This window comes from Oreochromis niloticus, linkage group LG1, assembly GCF_001858045.2.
Source record: "Oreochromis niloticus isolate F11D_XX linkage group LG1, O_niloticus_UMD_NMBU, whole genome shotgun sequence".
NCBI lineage: Eukaryota > Metazoa > Chordata > Actinopteri > Cichliformes > Cichlidae > Oreochromis > Oreochromis niloticus.
The window spans coordinates 27726576-27738687 of NC_031965.2; the positions used below are offsets into that span (position 1 = coordinate 27726576).

A 12112-nucleotide genomic window follows, 5' to 3' on the forward strand; every position below is an offset into this window, starting at 1 on the left:
GAAAGAATTCAAACAGCAAATATTTCTCTACCTAGGACAAAGGGGGAACAGAATAACTGCAAATAAAAAAAACTAAAAAAAACAAAAAACAAATAAAAGTATTTATACTTGACAAATCGTGATTTTAAACATTTTTCAGAAATTTAATAATCAGTGTACCCTTAATAGGTTTTTGTTTTGTTTTGTTTTTTTGGACTTTTTATAGTTTGATTACACAGTTTTCATAGGACTCTATGCAGAACCTCCTTATTGTCTCCATAGGAGTTAAGAGGGTAAATAGCAACTGGTGCTATTAATCAAATGCACTTGATTTATTGATCATCAGCAAGTGTGAGCACCGCTATATAAGTAGAAGTTTTGGCAGTTTACTGGCCCAGAGCATTCATGTGCGTGTTAACACAATGCCACCATGTTCAGCCCAGTAAATTTACTTCAAGGTTGGACTGTGCAGTGCTCAGAGAAGCTGGAATAAACTACAGGCCTCAGTTAGTATGTTAAATGTTATCGTTCATGACAGCACAATTAGAAAAACACTGAGGGGCTGCCAGAAAAAAACCAACACACACACACACACACACACACACACACACACACACACACACACACACACACACACACACACACACACACACACACACACGGTGGCATGACTTAGGTTCACAATGTTGCATCTGAACAAAGCACAAAACTTGTGAATCAACTTTAAACCAAGCATTTTCACTTTGCTCTCATTGGTCCAGAGTGGAGATGATGTGGCCATCTCATGATGCACAAAGTGGTCATGATCCACAGTAGCATATTTGTGCTTATATGTGGTGTTTGGGTTTTGCCAAACCCCCAAGCATGAGGTTGAGGGGTGATCACTGGGATTCATTTACAGGACCTGGGGCGTTGCAGTCATTGAGTTGGCCACGAACTCCTTTGTATTGAGGTTTCTCATGTGACATCATGCACACATTGCTCCAGACTTGTTTGCCTTATTGGGAGTGATGCAATCACCAATTATTGGGGAAAAATATGTATTGACTGTCAGTGGTTCGCAAAGATTGCTGACTCTGGCTGCTTGCTCATTGCAGTGATTACTTGTATTTTTTGTTTGTTTGTGTTGGTCTGCAAATACTTGCTAAGCTGAGCTTGGTAGAACATAAAAAAAATCAGCACACACTAGAAATGGACAAGGTTTGCCTTCAAAGTAAAAGTTGTGCCTCCGCACTACAGCCAGCATGCTTCATAATGCGTAACTTTTATTTTGAAGGCAAACTGTCAATTTCTGGTTTGTGCTACACCTTTCACAGTTTTAATTGCAGCACAGAGAGTAGCTAGCCAGTGTTTGTAGATGGGTATGTCATTTCCATTCAAAGTAAATGCTGTGGTAAGACCTTAAGAGAAGCTCTGGATAAACGCATGAATGCAAACATAAATGAACTGAAGTGACGCTTTAAAGAACAGCGTGCAGGTTGATAAAATTGTAAAGAAAGTAATCACTTCACATTATTGTCTGCTAAAGGTGGTTCCACAACTTCCTAAATCTTGGGGTGTACTTAGTTGTTGTTTTTTTTTTGTTGTTGTTTTTTTACAGAACCGCATAAAGTCTTGTGAAAACATTCTCTTTCACGTGAATATCAGACGAACACCAGCGTTTTCTCATTTTAATGCCTTATAAAGCAGATCAGATGTTAGTCGAGCCACAACCTGCCTCTGTAACCATAGCAACCTGTATTTGAACAAATCCTTGAGTAGCAATGGAGTTGTTAGAGGCTGAATCCATATTCTAAATAGAAAACAAAAGCTGTGGTCTTTACTGGAAAACTGCAATGTGGGAGTAAGTGAGGGTTGTAATGCAAGATTAAGTCAGAGTATTGGCTCAGAAACGAGAAGTCTTACACAGCCACGTTTGTTTTCAAGTACCCGTCAAAGCTGATATCCATATGACAAATTGAGCCAAATGATGGGGGTGACTGTGGTTTGGCCTCATATTTTGAATAGATTCAAGTAGACTCCCTACTTCTAGTTAAGAGGCTGATATGGTCCAGGTTCACGTCACTCAAGATTTTCAGTTCCCGGAAACATTAGTAACAGCTTGAGCAATTTTTCCATTAACTTTTATTTACTTAATGTAGGCAAACACAACAAAAAACAGGGTAATGATAATAAATGATCATGCTGACTGTGTCACGCTGCCTCATTATGTTGAATGTGTTGCAGTTGTGGGACTGTTTGCCTCTCTTCTTCGCTTGCATGAAACTCGACACTTGCACAAGAGCCGCTGCCGACAGAGATGCATCACCTGCCTGGCTTAGCTGTTTGCCAAGCTCTCTCTCTCTCTTTTGCTTTCTCTCTCTCTCTCTTTCAAATGCACATGCAAAAACACACAGGCACACAAAAGACTTGGAGTTTGTGACCTGTGGCATATGCAGTCTGTCACCTAACCCCACCACCAACCAGGTGGATAATTATGCAAGCAGGGTTTTTTCACATGCAACATTTTTTTTTCCACAAAGAAGGGTTTGAAGGTTTTATATCCTACATGCCTTTTTAAAACTAGGCAATAATGAAAAGTAATTAAAGTATAGCAATTTTATTTTTAGTTGTATGGATTAAATTATATTTATTTGAACATTTGTAACACAGCAGGCCAAAAAGAAGAAAGACTGGTTGTTTAAAATGTTATCCGAGACATGAATTTTCATTTCCATTTTCCACTTTGGCCTCTTTTTAAAGAAAATTAAAATCTAAGATAAAAATACAGTTGGTTGACACCTGCAAAGCCTCTCTTCCTCGGTCACACTTGTTGCCAACATGCATTTATCAAAACTTCCTCTGAGTCTTAAAAAGACTAAACAGTGGAGTTTGAGTGTTTCTTTTTCTCTGATACTAACAGAAGAAAACGCCACAGGCCTCGTAGAACACAGGCATAAATATTCATTAACAAGTTTACCTTGAAACCAGATGTGTATGTATGTGCGTGTGACTGTGCTCCCAAAGGGTTTCATTTTTGTCTCCTATGCACTGATGCATTTGAAAGACTTTCAGCATCTGCTCAGTCCGGTGACTCTAGTTCAAAAACATTTTACCCAGCGTGAGCCTGTGTGAACTGGAATGCACATGGTGAGCAGTAAGCAGGGGTCACCACTTGACTCGGTTGCACTCGGAGAGAGAGCGAGAGCAGAGCGATATTTACTCAGTTCCTCGTCCAACACTTTCCACTGACTCTTTCAACCTCCTGTCCTCTGCAGCCCCATTCATGCTGGCTGGATGATGATGATGACCTCATTTCTAACTGTGCTGGTTTGATTGTGTGTGTGACTAAGCTTGTGTGCTTTAGATCAATTTCATTTCTGCCTGATGAATAGTCAAGAGAGGGTCTAGAATGTCTTGTTTACACTGCATTTGCCTTGGATATGAGTGGTCATAAAAATTGATTTATTGGCAGCTGAGGTTATTTAGAAGAAAAGGCTGGCTTGTTCCAGATGTACATGAAATTGGTAAACACTCTGAAACTCATTCATCATGGAATAATTGTCAGGACGACCAACCCTATGTGTGGGAGGGAGGGTGTTTGTGTAGTTGAGAAAACATTAACCGAATGTATGAAACACTTGAAAGGCCAGTGAAGATGAGGAGCAATGGAAAAGGCCAGCAGGCTGTTAGCTGCGCAAAAGGTGCTAAAAATGAGCAATACTGATTTTTGCAGCGTTTGGAGGGTGGTTTCTTTTCGATTTAAGATTTTAGAACATCAGCACAGCACCGAAGTATAAGGAATTGATTAAACGGTGCCCTTTTGTTCTTCTCAAAGCTTCAAGCATTTCCTCCTGTGGTTTACCTCCAGTAGAACTCTCGCAGCCTCTACGTCGATTATTGTGTGAACTTACAAATCAACTTAGAAAATGAATCCTTACATTTGTGTTAGATGATAGAACGCACTTGTTGGCCAACATCCTAATAGCTTTGTCTCACATGAATCTAACCACTGCTTGTACTCTACTTCTAAGTGTTTTTCTGTGTCCTTTAATCAGTATATAATATATTTTAATTCAATTTTAATTAGATTTTTATTCATAATGCTAAGCTGTAAGTTTTTTTTCTGAACCATTCTGCAGGATTCAGACTGAGAACCACTGACAAAGATGCTGACTTCTGCCAGCGACTTTGAATTTAAGAGCCAGTGTTAGCATGTGTCGCCTTATAATAATTCAACTAAACCCACTCAGAATTACTATGGTGAAGCCTGACAAAGTACTGCATTACACAGCATGATCATTATTTCCTAGCAGTGCATAAAAAATGGATGGATCGCAATTTGTAACATGCTCTAGGAGCACATTAGCTTTTCCACCCCGGGGCTAGAGTGTAAGTTTTAGCTTTTATATTTGGTTTTCACTGATTTTTTTAATTTTGTTTTTATTTTTTAATTTTTTTGTTGCTATCAGACATGGTTAATTAAAACTTTGTTATCTTGGTATCTGTTATTAGGCATTTAAAAAGGGGTTTCTCTACAGTCAGGTTTATTTAAAAAAAACAAAAAAACAACAAAAATCTCAATCTCCTAGGGGCATGTGCACAGTGAATGCTACTGCATGATAAATACACGCTGCCTTTGTGCAGTGCTTTAGGTCAGAGAATAAATCAACTTTTAACTTCAAATTAGAAAGTGATGTGTTCATCTGGAACAACAAGTTGCTATATGTTACTATGATAAACTGAGAGGCAGGTGGACTATGTGTAAATGGGCTTGCACTAGCCCAGTTTGGCCTTGTGTAGGGTACTAACATGCTCTGGTCAAATATCGAATTGATTGTCTGTCTGGTTCAGAAATCCTCTAGGATTGGCCTGTTTGACTTGTAAGCTGTTCTATTATTGGATTAGAGGACATGTTACTGTAACGGCATGGGCATTCCCAGCAGGCACTACTCTGCCTCATTGATCTATTGAACGGTAGCTACATGTTCTAGCGCTTGTTCTAATTTTCCTTTTATCTCACGAGCTGTCTGGGAGTTCTCTACACATGAAATCAAATTCTTTGTGCACAGTGACAAAATGTAACACGCTTTCCCTTTACTCTTTCATGTTCTCTGTGAACTGTCTGTCTCCACTGGTGTGATGCGCGTGTTAAAGCCCATGCCTCTGAGTTTCTAACTCAAATGACACAGTGCTTAACACAAACCATACTGACAGCTCCCATCCTTTGGCATCTGTCAGCATTTGTTCTCTTGGATGTGCATTTACTAGCTCCAGTGGAAGTCAGTGCAGCCTAATCCTTAACCCAAAGAAAGGGCAGCAGTCTTGGCAGGTCATTATATTATTGATAGAGTGTGTCCACAGAGTTGAGATAATGTGTTCATTTAAGACAGTCAATAGGCAACAAAGTCCATTCAATGCAGTTGATTTGCTATAATAAGTGGTGATATACAGTTAGTTTTTATATTGGAGTTTAGGGATACCTGTAAGTCGCTATTTGAGATGTGTGGGGTTTTTTGTCTGTGCAAATTCAGGGAAGACACAAGCATGCACTATTCGATTATCAGGGCTCTCTACATCATGTTTCTCTGATAGAGATGTAGTTTTCTTAATTTACTAGAGGTGTAGTGGCAGATGTATGGCAAAAACCCCGACTCCTGTCGGCTGGAATTACCCGGTAGTTACCAAAATGCAGACACAGGTGAATCGGTGCACATCTTACAGAATAAAGCTTCCATCACAACACAGCGTATCCTGTAATCTGTCATCTTTAATCTGTGTAGACACTTGGTGTGTTCTGTTATTTTAGTATTTAAGCCAGTATTATCTCGCAGGCAGAATACTTACCTTAAGTTAGATTGCACCAGGTCTGTTACAAAGTGCTGTCTTAGGAATAGACTGGGTTACACAGCCTGCAGGCTTCGTAACTCACATGAATACAAACATGAAGTAAATGTCTCGGTGCAGTTTTAGACTTTGGGGGACTTTTCCATGTTGACAAAGCTTTTGTGATGAGAGATGGAGGTAGACCACATCATCAACAGGCAGACATTTCTATACACCTTTGGCAATGGGATGGACAATACCTGAATGATTAGTTTAAGAGGTGTGGCTCTTGGGGGAATTGTTTTGAAACACAAATCTAAAATTGGCCAAAATAGAAATGCATGAGTAAAGCATAAGTACTACAAATTGTCGCACAGTGCTGCAAGTAACTACAAGCCTAGAGTAATTCCTCACTCTTCATTACTTTAAACAGCATATAGAAGTCGTATTGTTTAGATCAGGTGGCAGGAGATCGTGGGATGCACCTGGGACGTGTCTAAGCTAACACATTCATGGCGCTTCCCTTTTGCTCATGGCAATTCTGTTGAAGAGTATTAACTTCCCTGTCGGCCTCTCGCACATAGTCTCTGGCAGCAGGTACATGGACATTGTCACCTTTATTCAGGGTAAATATGATACGTAGATAAAATGCTGAAGACCTTCAGGGCTCGCTTGTTTGAAGTCTGAGTTCATTGTTGCTGGCAAAGAATTTTTCCTTACTTTAGTTTTTCTTTGTGATGGCATCATAGGACAGAGAATCAAGAATAAGTGCGGAGTGTCGGTGCATCACAGCTCAAATATGCTGGATTTTACCTTGCGGATTATTTGGGACATTGCTCGTGTTCATGGGTTTTCTCTTTGTTTTCTTTCCACTAACCAAAGATATAGATATTGGCTTGTTTTAATTAGTTGTTTTTTCTAAATTGATTATGGGTGTTTGTTTCCTGTCTGTGTTAATCCTCTGGATGGATTGGCAGTTTGACCAGGATTTACCCCAGCTTCTGCTCAATAATAGAGGTGGAAGTTTCCACCCACCCACAGTTCTAGTTGGGTAAAAGCACAAGACTAAAATGAACTAACCTTGGATCAAGTTTTTTCTTATCAGAAATCCAGAGCATTTAAAAGAAAGGTGCGGATGTTTAACAGAGTATTAGGATGACTTGGGATTGAGCTTTTGCTGGGATCAGTTTAAGGTTTTGATTTCATTTTGATGCGAACATTACTTGGGTAGGGTTAGGAAAATGTAATAGCTTGATTTTGAAATGCACACTCGTACAGTTACTTAAATTTTCTAAGCTATGAGGGTTTCAAGTTATGCATGATCTAAAAGTAATGACACCAGCAGACATGTTCCACCCACATATTCCTACATCAATTAGAGGGCCAAACTGTACCACGTGGCTATAGACTGTAATAACCTGCAACTTTCTGTTGAAAAACACTCTTTGTTTGTAGTGCTAATTAGTGAAGGTTAAAACAAACTGTTTCTAAATTTATATTATTCCATCCCAAAATCCATGCATGAAATGTACTGAGTGGTCATAAAGTGGACTCTTATAGAACATATACATAGAACAATGTATATTAGTCATCATGTTTAGTGACACTTCCCTGAAAATCCACACTTATTACTCAGAAAGGGCCAGTGCACTGTGATTAGACTGGCCCTGAATGAGTTCCTGCTATGGTTGGTGTATGTCACATGAAAAATGTTGTTTACAGCAAAGCGGTCCTGTTGAATATTCTTCGTTATGTGAGCCTGCAGTACATCAAAGGAGTGTAGGTGTAACTGGTGCAGTGGGTTTAAAGTCAGGAGGGGAACGGAGGCTTTGTGTTGAGTGTGGGAGTCCACAGTGTATTAATGATTAAGGATTTATACGTTCTGTCTGTGTTACTCTTACATGTACTGGTGGTTCGGTGTGTGAGGGCAGCGGCACCTTTTCCTCTGCTGGAGGGGTTTCCTTTCCTAAAAATCGCTAACGTTTCCTGACATTCTGGTGGTTTTAACTCCTCTTCTGCTGTTTGGTGGCAATTAGCTTTGATGTTAAGGTGTAGCACTGAGAGGCAGGTATGTAAAATAGACAGAAAATGGCGCTCACTGACAACACCCTGATGCAAGTGGATGAATTGTAGAGCCACATGAAGCAGATGAGCAGGTAATCAAAGTGTGCAGGCAAACAGACGGGCCTGCCTCCAGATGGATTCGCCAGAATGGAGCGAAATTATGCCAAGAATGAAATAGCTGACTACTGTAGTCACCGCTGAAAACACAACTCCTCTTCATCGAATCAAGTGTAACTCGAGATGCAAGTGGTTGGAATCTTTCTTTCTTTGAGTTCTTTGTTTGTTTATTGCCATAAATAATTTTACACCTAAACATTTTCTCTTTGCCTGTAATTTGATCAATTAATCGGTCTTTTACCACAGAAGGCTGCTTTGGCTAATATAATACCAAATCTGGGAAATTAAGGGTTGTAATATTAGAATGTTTTCCCAGACTTATTTTTAATTAACATCTGGCTGACTAACAATATACCAAATTTAAAAAAAAATATGTTTTTTTAAATGCCATGCTAACAACATCAGTCTACCATTCCAAATTACAATAACTGAATGGATTTCCTACTTGATTTGTCAGCAGCTACAGGTTCCTGCTAGCTGCTCACATGACTGGAGTCTCAGGTGTTTTAAAAGATTTGGTTTTGTCTTCATATTTGTCTTCAAGAAGGCTATGCATTTTTTTTATTTTTTTTATTTACAGATTAGTTTAATATCCTACTGAGGTAAAACCTTTATATGTCATTTATGTTCCTCTTAAAATCTGTGTGCTTTTTATGTCTGAATATTCATTTCTTTTTAAAAATAAACTAAATCAAGAGAGTTGCCTCTTCAATTACATTAGGTGCATACACCATTACTGAGCGGGTTAGTTAGTACTGCATGCCCACTGGAGCTGTATTCCCTCATTGGATTTTGTTGCGGTCTAATGAGTTGGCTGTACTCAAGTGTTTTGGGGGCTTTACAATCACATTTGATCTCGGCAAATCCTTTCTCATCTCAGAGAAGCGAAAATGCACGATGGGACGCTTTGCCAGTAATCTGGCGTCGATGGAGACGCTGCTTTGCCTTAATGTAGGATGAACCTTCATATTTTTTTAATGGGCCTTATCGGGAGTGTCATGCTCTCAATCAAGCTCATCATTTGGTTTACCGTGCATGATTTGGATTTTAGCAGGTAAAAAGTTTGACGGCTATCGTGCTCAGGATGTTTTTAGCCGTGTTTGTTTACGGAAACAAATCGGTTCCTCTCGTGAATATGTTGTTTGTGTGCAGTGAAATGGAATTATAATTCACAGAGGATTCACATCTTACAGAAGCTCAAAAGGGTTTAAGGGAGGATAAATAAAACATGCCGTGTGACAACCAATTTCCATATTACTGCTAAGGCTAAAAGGATTTTGTGTGAGCCGATTGTGTGGGTGGTTTTTTTTGTTTTGTTTTGTTTTTGGATTTTTTTTAGTTTCCACACTTCCGATTTGACTCGGGACCCAAACAGTCTGTGGCCTTACTGTGCATTCATTGTGCTTATCCATCGCCAGGTTTGCCACCTGTATTGAAATGGGAGACTGCACAGAATAACATTTCAGCAGCATGGTTGACACCAATAAGATGTGTCATGCTACAGTTTAAATGTTCAAAACTGGGACAAGGAAAATGCATAAAGTTGCAGTCAAAAATGGATTTTTGTGCTTGTGGTACCATACCTCCTTTTATTGTTAGTGATGGGCTGAATCCTGTCACAGTTTTATTGTAATATTACAAACCTTTTTACAGAAATGCTTGAATGTTGTTTAAATAAAAAGAATTTAAAAACTGTCCTGGGAGATCATAAATCAGATTTGTTTTTGAAAATTGTGGAAACTGCTTCTTCTAGGTTAAGGAGAAAGTGGGACAGCCTTGGTTGTTTCAAGCAGAAGATGACATAAAGCTCAAACTCATAAGCTTAATTTATACTTCTGCCCTGAATCTTTATATAAATAAAGACTAGTCAAGTGACTGACTCCATTGCTAGACACAGTACAGTGCAAAAAATTTGAGTCGCCCTTTATTTCTTTATATTTTGCTGGGAAAATGGCAAATAAAAGCAGCAATTTATTGAAACTAAGGCAAAATCTGAGTTTGCACAATTCCTTGAAAGTCAATATTTGTTATGACAAATAATACTTCAACGCTAACGGAAGTCTCTTAGGTATGATTTCTTGTCATTTCTTTTAGTCTTCAGGAACAGTTCTCCAGCTCGGCTTTGGATTTGGTTCCAGTCTGTTTTTTGTTAAGAGCTAATCGTTATTGAACCACACTGCTTCCTGTGTGTTTATTTTCATTATTATATTCATTATGCTTCGAAATGAAACCTTTGCTAATGAGATACTGTCCAGGTGGTATTGCATGGTGAATTCACAACTGATGGTACTTTACATAATTTAATGTAAAGTGCCACCAGATTTTGATAAGCTCTCCAAAACCTGCAGCTCCAAATGATGACGGAGCCTCTGCCTTATTTTGCAGTTGGCTGTAGACAACTTCCACAGATTTTCAGCCACTTGTTGAGTAATTTCAAACACCCGAGCCTTTTCTTCCCGTTTCCTTTGAAAGGTTTCTTGACAGCCGCTCGTCCACTGAGACCATTTCTGAAAATTCTTCTGAAAATTACAATCACTGGTGTGAAAAAGTAGCCAATGTCCAAAGAAAAACTTTGAACTATTGCTTTAATAGCACTTCAAAAAGTTCCAAGAAACTCTGGCTCCTTGGGCTGGCTCAACTGAAGGACTGAAGTGATTCCAGATATTTCATCCACTGAAAACTTTTACTGAATACATATGAAGTGAATGATATGAAGAAAGTAGTGCTGTCAGCGTTAATCTCGTTAAAATGACGTTAATGACGTCAGGGGCCGCACAGCACTAACATATTAACGAGCTAACCGCGCTAATGCGTTGACGCCGTGCAGCCCTCGCATGGGGCGATCCGCGTTAACTCGCTAACAGAGATTTGCCGCGTTAACGTCATTTTAACGAGATTAACGCTGACAGCACTAGAAGAAAGAGAAACTTTTGAAATTCCATATCAAGCAGCTTAAATCCCATCACTTAGAAATCGTTGTTCTTACTGATGGAGGACAGTGGGAAACATGGCCATATTCCATATCTAGATTGTAAATGATAAGGAAATCATTGGTTCCATTATTATTGTGATCGCAGCATTCCCAACTTTTTTGGAAATGGGGTTCATGTTTATCCTTTCCTCCTGTTCATCTTTCTCCACTAAAGGCTGATGATTACATTTCTGAAATTCTGTAAAGTTTGTTTCTTGGCAAAAAGATAGAAAGCAGTGTAAGCTTAGCAGATAAAGAGAATAGGAAAAAAACAAAACAATCATGACCGTGACTCTGAAACAGATGCTGCTGATGCTTCATGCAGCCATGCAGAATTTGTAGTATTTCAGAAATGTGTTCATATACTTGTAAATCACCCTCAGCCCTTACAGTGTTCCCACAAGCTCACCTTGTTTGTTTTTTCATAACTGATAACTGGTCTTTTAAGAGAGATGTTTTCATATTGTTGGTTAGCGGGCGATCACCAGACAAGCAGCTCATATCTATTTTAGGATGGTGTTTGTGCTAGTGTCATGCTCTGACACTCTTATATTTTGAGTAAGAGCCAGTTGTTAGGGGTTGAAGTGTTTGGATTGGCTCCAAGAACTATCAGCAGGAGGTTTGGGAAAAGGCTTGACTGACTAAGACGGAATACACTGCAATAAGAAAAGTCTGCGTAAATGGTTTGTTAATAGAACATTTTAACAAGTGCTAAACTGAGACAAAACACATTAACATAATGGATTTTTTTTTAACGCAACTTGAGATGCATATCTGATAAATGCCTGGCTGTGTTATTACCGGCTTCAGAATACCACAGTGACATGTCAACATGGTGTGCAAGACGAACGCTTCACTCCTTTGTGTGAGCTAATCTCACATAGGAACCAGATTTTGAGTGTCTGAGTCGGGGTCAGAGGCCAGCGGAGCAGAGGGGGAAGCTGCCTGTGTACTTCAGCTATGGCCCAGGCTAACCTCTGACCTTTGACCCTCCTGTGCCACAGGGTATTCCTATGTTCCCGTTGGTGACAGACAGGATGTTCTCCGTCAGCGAGATCACTGCTCTTTTCTCCCTTTTCTCCATTTTAGTTGTGAATCGCAGCAGTGTTGAATCTGAAAGTGTACAAGCATCCTCCTCCTCGTGCATTTCTAATGACATAAAACTGTCTAAGATGG

At 39.4% G+C, this 12112-nt stretch overlaps 1 protein-coding gene across 3 annotated transcripts in view; it reads left to right on the forward strand.

The window, feature by feature from the left end:
• tln2a (talin 2a) overlaps positions 1-12112 on the forward strand; it is a 98346-nt gene that overhangs the window by 32016 nt on the left and 54218 nt on the right. The gene's annotated exons all lie outside the window — the stretch shown is intronic.